Source organism: Capsicum annuum, chromosome 1, assembly GCF_002878395.1.
Source record: "Capsicum annuum cultivar UCD-10X-F1 chromosome 1, UCD10Xv1.1, whole genome shotgun sequence".
Taxonomy (NCBI): Eukaryota; Viridiplantae; Streptophyta; class Magnoliopsida; order Solanales; family Solanaceae; genus Capsicum; species Capsicum annuum.
In genome coordinates this window covers 166,076,512-166,088,927 of record NC_061111.1, presented here as the reverse complement: position 1 = coordinate 166,088,927, position 12,416 = coordinate 166,076,512, and positions in this window count along the sequence as shown.

The following is a 12,416-nucleotide window of genomic DNA, read 5'->3' as shown; positions in this document are numbered from 1 at the left end:
GAAAAAGAAATAATAATAGGAGTTAGAAAAATAAAAACAGAATTTGAAATAATGGAAGATATTCAAAAAGCAGATATAATATTAGGGATAAAATGGTTAGAACAGGTAAAACCCTACAATATAGAACATACACAATTAATATAACAAATGGACAGCAAAACAAATCATTAATAAAAATTATAACTTCTTAGACTTAGACTGTGTAATAGATGTAGATAAAACGATACAATTTTGGATAGGATATATAACAAAACAATTATTAGACAATGGTATAAATATAACAGATACACCAGAATATATAGAAAGAGAACTAATAAGAACAACAAAGTTATGATTTTTAAATTTCAATGAAGAAAGTAAAAAGGTATTAAGGGCTGATAAAAAAATGAAAGGAACAACAGTAATTAAACTAAAACCTATAGACATATTGAAAAAATATGAAATGGCTTTAAGAGATGAATTTAGTAGTATGACAACAGAAGAAGAAGAAGAACAAAACAAAGAAAAAGATACAAATAGGAATTTAATGTTAAAACTAGCAATATGCAACATGTGCCATATAGATGAATATACGTGTGCATTTAAAGAATACTACTATAATGGAACATACAATACAAAAGAAAGTAAAGAAGTAAGAAGATTATATTTTAGTAAATTACCCGAACCATTTAGTTCAAAAATAATAAAGAGTTGGGATGAAGTAAAAGTATTAGATACCCTAGGAGCAAGAATAAAATTTCTACAACAATGGTATAAATATTCTATGTGAAAAATTCAGAGAAGAAATAAAAATGGAAAAAACATTAATAAGGAATTTAGCATGTTGCAAGAATAAAATAGCACCCCAATTTGGATGTGAAGAAAAATATTATAAGAAAAGAAAAAGACATAGGAAATATAAGAAGTACAAAAAGTCAAAATATAAGTATAAGAAACCAAGAAAAAGATATTATGCAAAAATTTATAAATATAAAAGACCATATAGAAAAAAGAAATCTATAAAAGAATGTACTTGTTCTAATTGTGGAAAACTAGGACATTTTGCTAGAGATTGTAAGATGCCTAAAGACCCAAAAAAGAAACAAATATCAGAAATAAAGATAGAAAATGCAGAATATATGCAAATAGATTATACAGATTACGAGTTAGAAAGTGACGATAGTATATTTAAAATTTCAAAAAATGAAACAGATCATGAAATATATAGTAAATTAGATGAATTAAATGACTGAAGAAGATATAAAAATAATAACAAAGGAAGAATATTTAAATGAAGAAGGAACAAATCAGAAAATAATATTTGATAATAATATATTTGACGAGATGAAAGGAAAAGAATTAGATTTAAGTGTAGAAAAAATATTTAAAATACCAACAATAAAAAAATATTTAGTAGACGAAAAGAAGAATACTACGTAGTAAGCCAAAAAGAACATGTAATAGACTGTAGATATGCAAAAGGTAGAGCTAGTACACCACTAGTAACAAAAAAGAATAATAAATAAATAAATAAACGATATAAAAAGTAAAGACCTAATAAAATACGTAAACCTTGGAGGAACGGAAATATTAATAAAAGTATGTTTTAGAGAAGGAATAGATACACTAATAGAATTATATTTAGCAGATGATAGCATTATAAAACCTATAGAAAAATTATAATAACTGCTATAGGAGGAAATCTAATATACCAAAAATTTAAATTTATAATAAGTGTAAATTATTCAGTAGCAATAAAAGATAAAAATATAGATAAGTCATTAGTGCTATATTGGAAAATATCAGTAATAGAACTAACCCCAGGAAGTAAAATATTTACAACAAGATGTAAAAATCTATATGTATTAACAACAAAACATAAAATAATGGGAAGAAATAAAATTAATAAAATACAAATAGAAAGTGCTTTTGAACAATTTGTGAAAACAATTGATAACAATGATTATAGTTACAAAGACATAGATATAAAAGAAGATTTAGAAATAATAAATGATAGAAGAAGCACAACAAAAAGAATAGCTTTTGAAAACCAGAATTATCAAGATCATCGAAAAGAACAAATTATGAAATAACTTCAATAGTTAATTTAACTCAATATTATATAACAGAAACAATAAATGAAAAAGAATATTTAATACTCCTAAATACAGGACAAGAAGAAAACCATATAGCAAAATACCTAGTGAAAAATGAAGAAATAAAATCTAATAGTAATATATGCCTAGATCTACCAAGAAGTTTAATAACTATTAAAGATATAACTGAAAAAGAAATAATAATAGGAGTTAGAAAAATAAAAATAGAATTTGAAATAATGGAAGATATTCAAAAAGCAGATATAATATTAGGGATAAAATGGTTAGAACAGGTAAAACCCTACAATATAGAACATACACAATTAATATAACAAATGGACAGCAAAACAAATCATTAATAAAAATTATAACTTCTTAGACTTAGACTGTTTAATAGATGTAGATAAAACGATACAATTATGGATAGGATATATAACAAAACAATTATTAGACAATTGTTTAAATATAACAGATACACCAGAATCTATAGAAAGAGAACTAATAGGAACAACAAAATAATGGTTTTTAAATTTAACTGAAGAAAGTAAAAAGGTATTAAGGGCTGATCAAAAATGAAAGGAACAACAGTAATTAAACTAACACCTATAGACATATTGAAAAAATATGAAATGGCTTTAAGAGATGAATTTAGTAGTATGGCAACGAAAGAAGAAGAAGAACAAAACAAAGAAAAAGATACAAATAGGAATTTAATGTTAAAACTAGCAATATGCAATATGTTCCATATATATGAATATACGTGTGCATTTAAAGAATACTACTATAAGGGAATATATAATACAAAAGAAAGTAAAGAAGTAAGAAGATTATATTTTAGTAAATTACCTGAACCATTTAGTTCAAAAATAATAAAGAGTTGGGATGAAGAAAAAATAGTAGATACCCTAGGAGCAAGAACAAAATTTCTACAACAATGTTATAAAAATCTATGTGAAAAATACAAAGAAGAAATAAAAATGGAAAAAACATTAATAAGGAATTTAGCATGTTGCAAGAATAAAATAGCACCACAATTTGGATGTGAAGAAAAATATTATAAGAAAAGAAAAAAGACATAGGAAATATAAGAAGTACAGAAAGTCAAAATATAAGTATAAGAAACCAAGAAAAAGATATTATGTAAAAATTCATAAATATAAAAGACCCTATAGAAAAAAGAAATCTATAAAAGAATGTACTTGTTATAATTGTGGAAAACTAGGACATTTTGCTAGAGATTGTAAAATGCCTAAAGACCCAAAAAAGAAACAAATATCAGAAATAAAGATAGAAAATGCAAAATATATGCAAATAGATTATATAGATTACGAGTTAGAAAGTGACGATAGTATATATGAAATTTTGGAAAATGAAACAGATAGTAAATCAGATGAATTACATGACTGAAGAATATATAAAAATAATAACAAAGGAAGAATATTTAAATGAAGAAGGAATAAATCAGAAAATAATATTTGATAATAATATATTTGACGAGATTAAAGGAAAAGAATTAGATTTAAGTGCAGAAAAAATATTTGAAATACCAACAATAAAAAAATATTTAGTAGACGAAAAGAAGAATACGGCGTAGTAAGGCAAAAAGAACATGTAATAGACTATAGATATGCAAAAGGTAGAGCTAGTATATCACTAGTAACAAAAAAGAATAATAAATAAAGAAATAAACACTACAAAAAGTAAAGACCCAATAAAATACGTACACCTTGGAGGAACGGAAATATTAATAAAAGCATGTTTTAGAGAAGGAATAGATACACCAATATAATTATATTTAGCAAATGATAGAATTATAAAACCTATAGAAAAAAGTATAATAACTGCTATAAGTTGAAATATAATATATCAAAAATTTAAATTTATAATAAGTGTAAATTATTCAGTAGCAACAACAGATAAAAACATAGATAAGTCATTAGTGCTACATTGAAAAATATCAGTAATAGAACTAACCCCAGGAAGTAAAATATTTACAACAACAACAACAACAACAACAAACCCAGTGTATTCCCACCTAGTGGGGTCTGGGGGGGGAGGGGTAAGATGTATGCAGTCCATACCTCTACCTCTAAAGAAGAAGTAAAATATTTACAACAAGATGTAAAAATCTATATGTATTAACAACAAAACATAAAATAACGGGAAGAAATAAAATTAATAAAATACAAATAGAAAGTCCTTTTGAACAATTTGTAAAAATAATTGATAACAATGATTATAGTTACAAAGACATAGATATAAAAGAAGATTTTGAAATAATAAATGATAGAAGAAGCACAACAAAAAGAATAGCTTTTGAAAAACCAGAATCATTAGGATCATCGGAAAGAACAAATTATGAAATAACTTCAACAGTTAATTTAACTCAATATTATATAACGGAAATAATAAATGAAAAAGAATATTTAATACTCCTAAATACAGGACAAGAAGAAAACCATATAGCAAAATACCTAGTGAAAAATGAAGAAATAAAATCTAATAGTAATATATGCCTAGATCTACCAAGAAGTTTAATAACTATTAAAGATACAACTGAAAAAGAAATAATAATAGGAGTTAGAAAAATAAAAACAAAATTTGAAATAATGGAATATATGAAAAAAACAGATATAATATTAGGGATAAAATGATTAGAACAAGTAAAACCCTACAATATAGAACATACACAATTAACCATAACCTACAATAAGGAAAAATATTAATAAAGAGAGCTTTAACATGAAAATATATGTACTTATGAAAATAATAGTAGAGGGATATTATAATCGATACAATACACCTATGATAGATACAGGAGCAGAAGCCCATTTATGTAGATATAATTGTTTACTAGAAGACAAGTGGGATAAGTTAAAAACATCAATAGTAATCAAAAGATTTAATAATGAAGGAAGCTTAATTACCTATAAAGCTAGAAATATAAAAATAAAAGTATGGGATAAGATATTAACAATAGAAGAGATCTATAATTATGAACTAACATCAAAAGAAATGTTTTTAGGAATGCCATTTTTAGATAAACTATACACACATATAATAACTAAAACACATTGGTGGTTTACAACACTATGTAAACAAAAGGTAAGAGCAAAAAGAGTTATTAATAAAATAAGAAAGAAAGCTGATTGGATAAAAGGAAGTGAAAAAATCACACAAAAATTAGAAAATATAAAAAATACTGAAGACACAATAGAACTAGTTATATTTTCAATAAATAAAGAAGATAAGGTAGAAATAATAAAAAAAATTAAGACAATTATATAGTGAAGATCCATTAAAAGGATGGGAAAAAACATAAAACTATTGTAAAAATTGAGCAAGTAGACAAAAATAGTATAATAACCCAAAAACCATTAACATATAACTTTGATGATTTAAAAGAATTTGAAATGCATATAGATGAATTATTAGAAAAACAATACATACAAAAAATTAATAGTAAACACAATAGCCAGCATTTATAGTAAATAAACACAGTGAACAAAAAAGAGGAAAAAATAGAATGATTAAATATTATAGAAACCTAAATGCAAAAACTATGACATATAATTATCTAATACCAAATAAGATATTAAAAATAAGACAAATACAAGGATATAATTAATTTAGCAAATTTGACTGTAAATCAGAATTTTACCACCTAAAGTTAGATGAGGATTCTAAGAAACTAATTGCGTTTACAGTACCACAAGGATTTTATTAAAGGAATGTGTTACCATTTGGATATACAAATGCACCAGGTAGATACCAACATTTTATGGATAGTTATTTCAAGCAATTACCTAATTGTATAGTATACATAGATGATATACTACTATATACAAAAACTAAAGAGGAACATTTCAAATTATTAGAACAATTTGCAGGTATAATAGAAAATTCAGGAATAAGTCTAAGTGAAAAGAAAACAGAAATAATGAAAAATCAAATAGAATTTTTAGGATACAAATAGATAAAAGTGGAGTAAAAATGCAACAACATATAGTACAAAAAATACTAAATTCAAAAGAAGAATTAGATACAAAAAAGAAATTACAATCATTTTTAGGATTAGTAAACCAAGTAAGAAAATATATACAAAAATTAGCAGAAAACCTAAAACCATTATAGAAAAAATTAAGGAAAGATGAAGAGTATAATTACAATGAAGAAGATAAAAAACAAGTACAGAAAATAAAAATACTTTGTAAAGAATTACCAAAATTATAATTTCTAGACAAAAATAAAAAATTTACATATATAGTAGAAGCAGATGTAAGTGAATATAGTTATGGAGGAGTACTTAAATATAGATATGAAGAAGAAAAATTAGAACATCATTGTAGATACTACTCAGGAATGTTTAATGAAACAAAAATAAAATGGGAAATAAATAAAAAAGAATTATGCTCATTATATAAATGTTTATTATCATTTGAGCCATATATTGTATATAACAAGTTTATTGTACAAACAAATAATACACAGGTACGATGGTGGTTAACAAGAAAAATACAAAATTCAGTTACAACAAAGAAAATTCAGAGATTAGTACTGAATATATTAAATTTTACATTTACAATTGAAGTAATCTAACAAGAATGTTATTACAGATTACATATCAAGACAAAGCTACCCAAACTGATATTACAGAAGACGATACTCTATGAAAGATACTCAAAACCCTAACTACGCTTTCACTGAAAGTGGATAGTATGGGAAATGAGATATAAAAGCTAAAGACTAATGAAGTTAAACTGAAGTCTGAAGCTATGACTCAGATAACTCAGTAGTGTGCAGAGAAATATCGATCGGAAGATAATAAAATTTCAGAGATAGAAGGAGACGTTGGGACACTCCAAAAAACCCATAATGTTTATCAATCTACTCCTGCAGGTACAAGCAAAGGAATTAGAAGGAACCCAAATAGGAACTTGAACAAAATATTTCACTATCTATTGCCATGCACCTAATCTTTATATAAAAGAAGATTATTTTTTTTTGGAAAGTAATTTCTCAATTAAGAAAAAATAAGACTTCAATATGTCCCGTCCATGATGCAAGCAAAAATAAGTCCATGGCCAAAGGTTTGTTGAGTTCAAAATTGACAGAGTTTGGCAAAGCAATATGCAAATATACGCTGCAATATATTCATGTACTTAACCTATAAAGTCAATCCTTGTCAACCTTCATTCCCTACATAAATCTCTTCACATATATACTTAAATCTTTTTTAATGTAATATACTCTGCACCTTGATGTATATTTGATACTTCGCTATAGCTTAATTTGCTAAAGAAGAAAAAAAAGAACATCTTCATTATACCCATAATATTCAAACCTAAAATATTAGTTATCATGACTACTACTAGTCATAATGTGCAGCAATAATAAAGAATGGAACAATATTTTAATCATATTTTGCCGAATAGAAAAGGTGATCATATTAAAGTGATCAATTCAAAAAACATTGAATGGTTAATCCCTCTTAACACTCCAACATGTAAATGACAGAAAAAGAAAAAGATTGCAAATGGGAACGATTGCCACTGTTGTTGCATTCTCTTGTAAAGTGCCATCCTTTTTGCACTTGTAACACTCACATCCCCGTTTCAATTTATTTGACCTAATTTATTATTTAATTATTTATATAATGAAATAAAATGGGTGCCAACAATTTTCTATATTTGATAAGATCTATATATGATAAATGATTAAACAAACATGGAAGCATGTGATTTTTGTTTTTATTAGTTAATAAAAAATATTTTACCACGCGAAACTTAGATTTATTCACTAGTATAACTTAGAAACCTAAAACTTATGAAAGATTCAATATATGCTCCTCAACCTCTTTAACTCGAATAAAAAAAATTAAACATAAAATTTCTTATTGACGATGTATATTCAATAAAATGTGAGACTATATCATTGGCACCATATACAGAGAGTCATAAGCAAATTCCATGGTAAGAGAGGCTTTATGTACCAAATAATTCATGAAATCATCTAAACATCTATATTCATACTTTGATTCACAATAAAACTTGGACAATAAGTAGTTTAGGATAGGATAAAAACCAATATGACGAACTAAATCAAAATAAAAGCTCTAACGTTGTCGCTGAAAACTTGATCAGGAACCCGAACTCAACTTGTCACACTTTTTTTTTTTTTGTATTTACTTTCTTTCTCTCTTTGTGTGTTTTTTTTATACAGAATGTTGTTTTTCCCTTCTTCCCCTCTCTTTTCTTTCTTCTTTTTCTCCTTTTCCATTTGTTTTCTCCCAAGTTTTCTTCTTTGGTTTTCTCTCATTTTTTCTTTGCTTCTTGTTTTCAATGTTGTCTCTCTTTTTGTCTGTTTTCTTCTTTTCTTTCTTGCTTTGTCTGTGTGTGTTATATTGTGTAGTGTGTGCATGGGAAGTTGGGGGAGTAGTAAATTTTGAGGTAGTGGGATTGTGGTGTGGGAGAGATGTGGGTTATGGGATATTGGGTAGTTCTAGGTTTCTTCTTTTTAATTAATATTTTAAATAAAATAAAAATGATAAAATTTATTTAAAACTAACAAAAATACAAAATAAGTTAAATAGCTAGTCTTAGAAATATGATTAAGAAATATTAATATCACTAGATTATTTATTAAAAGTTAAAAGAATAAAACAAATATAATTTAGAAAATTTTATTTTTTTCTAAAAATAAATAAATAAATAAATAATAAAAATGAAAAAACTCATTAAAATGAGACTCTATTTTTTGTAATTTTCAAAACTTAAAAAAAAAACTTTGTAAAAGTAAGATGAAATCATAATATCTAATTTAGACTAAAAATAATATATATATATATATATATATATTTATAAAAATAAATAAATAAATAAATAAGAAAAATAAAAAAATTTATTAAAATGAGACTCTATTTTTTTGTAATTTTCAAAACTTTAAAAAAAACTTTGTAAAAATAAGATGAAATTATAATATCTAATTTAGACTAAAAATAATATATATATATATATATATATATATATATATATATATATATATAAACACTAAAAATGACGTAAACATTCAGTTTGGTAAAAAATTAGGTGTTTACATTTAATATTGACTTTATCCACATTATAGATTTTATACTAGCTTTTACATGGAGTAACATTTTATCTTACAAGAATAAGATGAAAAGATATTTAATTAGAAATATTTATTTTATTTCAATATTTTCATGTTTGATTAGTCAAAGTTAGTACACCAATAAATATAGGAAATTAAGTTTTTTATTGACTTATTGAAATGATATTTTCATGGTGATACAAATGCACTAACCTCATTACGCTCACTCACTCACTTATTTTTTACTTCTTATATAACTTAATTAAAGATTTTTGTGAAACTGACATCCTCTTATGCTGAAAAAAGTCTTGTGCTATCCAGAGTCGCCCCCCCTCCCCCCAAATTATTACCGTTATCTACCTCCCATGTCTATATAAAATGATATTGCGGACAATCCTGATATGTTTGTGGATTCTTTAAAGAGGTTCCATTAAGGCCTGAGAATAAAGTTGAAGATCCCTATTGTGGGGGGAAAAGATCTAAATCTACATAGTCTCTTTATCGAGGTAACCACTCGTGGTGGTATAAAAGGATTGTGGAGGAAAAAAAATAAAAGTAAATAACATTAGTTTTAAATTTTCCTTCTACAATAACAAATTCTTCATTCCTTCTTCGAAAACATTATATTACATTATTATTTTACTATTAAATACTGTAGTTTTTTTTTAATAAAACATACTGCACTCCCTCAACTTATGATCATGTATTGCAACAAGCCTCTAGTATTGCAGCTTCAACTAGGATAAAACTTAATATTGGTATAGCGAAGTTCACTTCCTAGATATCATAATTTGTCTTAATTGTAATGCTTATTAACTTAGTAATTTGGCTTTGAATTGCTACTTATAGTTCTATTGAGGTTTTCTAAATGCTAAAGTATTACTATTTGACGATGATTCAAACTAGTTGGATCTTCATATATTTTATCAATAAGTGTATATTTTATTTTGTAATATTTTCATACTTCTTACTAACTACCTTTTGGACACATGTGCTGCACATATTATCCAATGTTAGTTGCATTATGCAAAATATCTTTAAATACAGATCAACATAAATAGCTTTAATTTAGCTGTTTTCTTTCTTTAGTGTTGACTTTATCCACTTTATAGATTTTACACTATCTTTTAAATGGGTAATATTTTCTCTTATAAGAATAAGATGAAAATATATTTAATTAGAAAGATTTCTATTATTGCAATATTTTCATGTTTGATTAGTCAAAGTTAGTACACCAATAAATATAGGAAAATAAGTTCTTTATTCATTTATTTCAATGATATTTTCATGGTGATACAAATACACTAAAACCATTATCCTCACTCACTCAAATATTTTTTACTTCTTATATAGCTTAATTAAATCCTTATGAAAATGGCATCATCTTATGCTTAAAAAATTTAGAGTCGCACCCCCAAATTATCACCCATATCCACCTTTCATGTTTATATATAATGATATTGTGAAGAATTTAAAATTTTTTATGGATACTTTGAAGATGTTCCATCAAGGTATGAGAACCAAGTCAAAAATTTCTATTGTGTGTGTGTGGAGGGGGGAGCTGAATCCACATTGTCTCTTTATCGAGGTAACAATTCTTTGTGGTATGAAAAAGGTTGTGTAGGAGAAAAGATGAAAGGAAATAACATAAGTTTTAAATTGTCCTTTTACAATATCAAATTCTTTATTCCTTCTTCGAAAACATTATAATTCATTGTTATTTCACAATTAAAGACTCTAGTTTTTTGAAGAAAACGTATTGCAGTCCCTCAACTTGTCATCATGTATTACAGCAAGTCTCTTATGTTGCAACATCTACTAAGGAGAAAATATAATATTTGCATAATGAAGTTCACCTTCTAGATATCATAATTTATCTTAATCGTAATGCTTATTAACTTTGCGGATTGTCTTTGAATCGCTACTTGAAGTTACACCGAGCTCTACTAAATGCTAAAGTATTACTATTTGAAGATGATTCCAACTTGTTGAATCTTTATATATTTTATCAATAAGCATATATTTAATTTTGTGAGATTTTCATACTTCTTACTAACTACCTTTTCGACACATGTGTTGCACATATTATCTAATGTTAGTTGCATCATACAAAATATCTTTAAATAGAGAGCAACATAATGTAATACCCCGCATGTTCCTAAGCTAGGAAGTGAATAAGTATTCCTACGTATGAAATCTCCTATCCTGTGATTCACACTTGAGTACATGACTTACAATGAATCTCTGAGTAATAGGATAGCTTATGATGCATTAAGCATGTTCATATGAGTCACTTAAGGTAATACAAACTATGAGTTTTTGAATCCATCCAAATTTAGTGTTCGATTTTGCAAGGGTCATATTTGAATGAGTATAAATTGATGTTAATGTGGTAGTTTGGCTGATTTAGACCCACCAAATCGTATAGAATCGAATTAGCTTTCCAACGATACCAATTTCGCCTTAATTCAATACCCGAGCAAAAAGTTATGCCCATTTTTGTGAGAGACAGTAAGGATAGGCAATTGGTTAGGCGCCGCCCAACCAAACATAGGCGATTGGTTAGGCGCCGCCCAACCTAGCTTAGGCAATCACTTGGGCACCGCCTAAGTCAGTTCCAGGTGCGAAAAACACTCCGTTTTGAGTTATTTTAAGGGTAATTAAGTTTTTTAACACTCCTTAAATATCCCTAACTTAACCCTATGAAATATATAAATTCTAAACATATTACAACCCTATTATCATCTTAAAGCTCATCATCCAAGAGCACTAAAATAGAAAAACAACTAGGGTTGCATAACTAAGCTTGAAGATCTGATTTCAAGGAAATGCCTCCGTCAATCATCAAGAATCTTCCTTCTAAGGTGTGTGTGAGTTGATTTATGGATCCCTTTCATCCATAAAGCTCAAAAACCCTATTTTTCATTATAAAGTATGATTTCTATATTGTTGGGTGTTGATGATCATGTTGTTGATATTGGGTGATTCCCAAGATGGAATCTTTATATGTTTTTAAGAATTCTTGATATCATATGAGTTGGAAACATGTAAATTTGGTTGTTCATGATGTATAATTTAATGATTTCTATGTACATGTAAGGTGTTTGATAAAATGCCTAAGAAACTAGAAATCATGCAATATAGCTAAATTATGACTAAGTGAAGGATTCATGATATGCCCTTACGTTTCAATGACTTCTATGTTGATAATGTGCCTTCTAAATGTTGTTG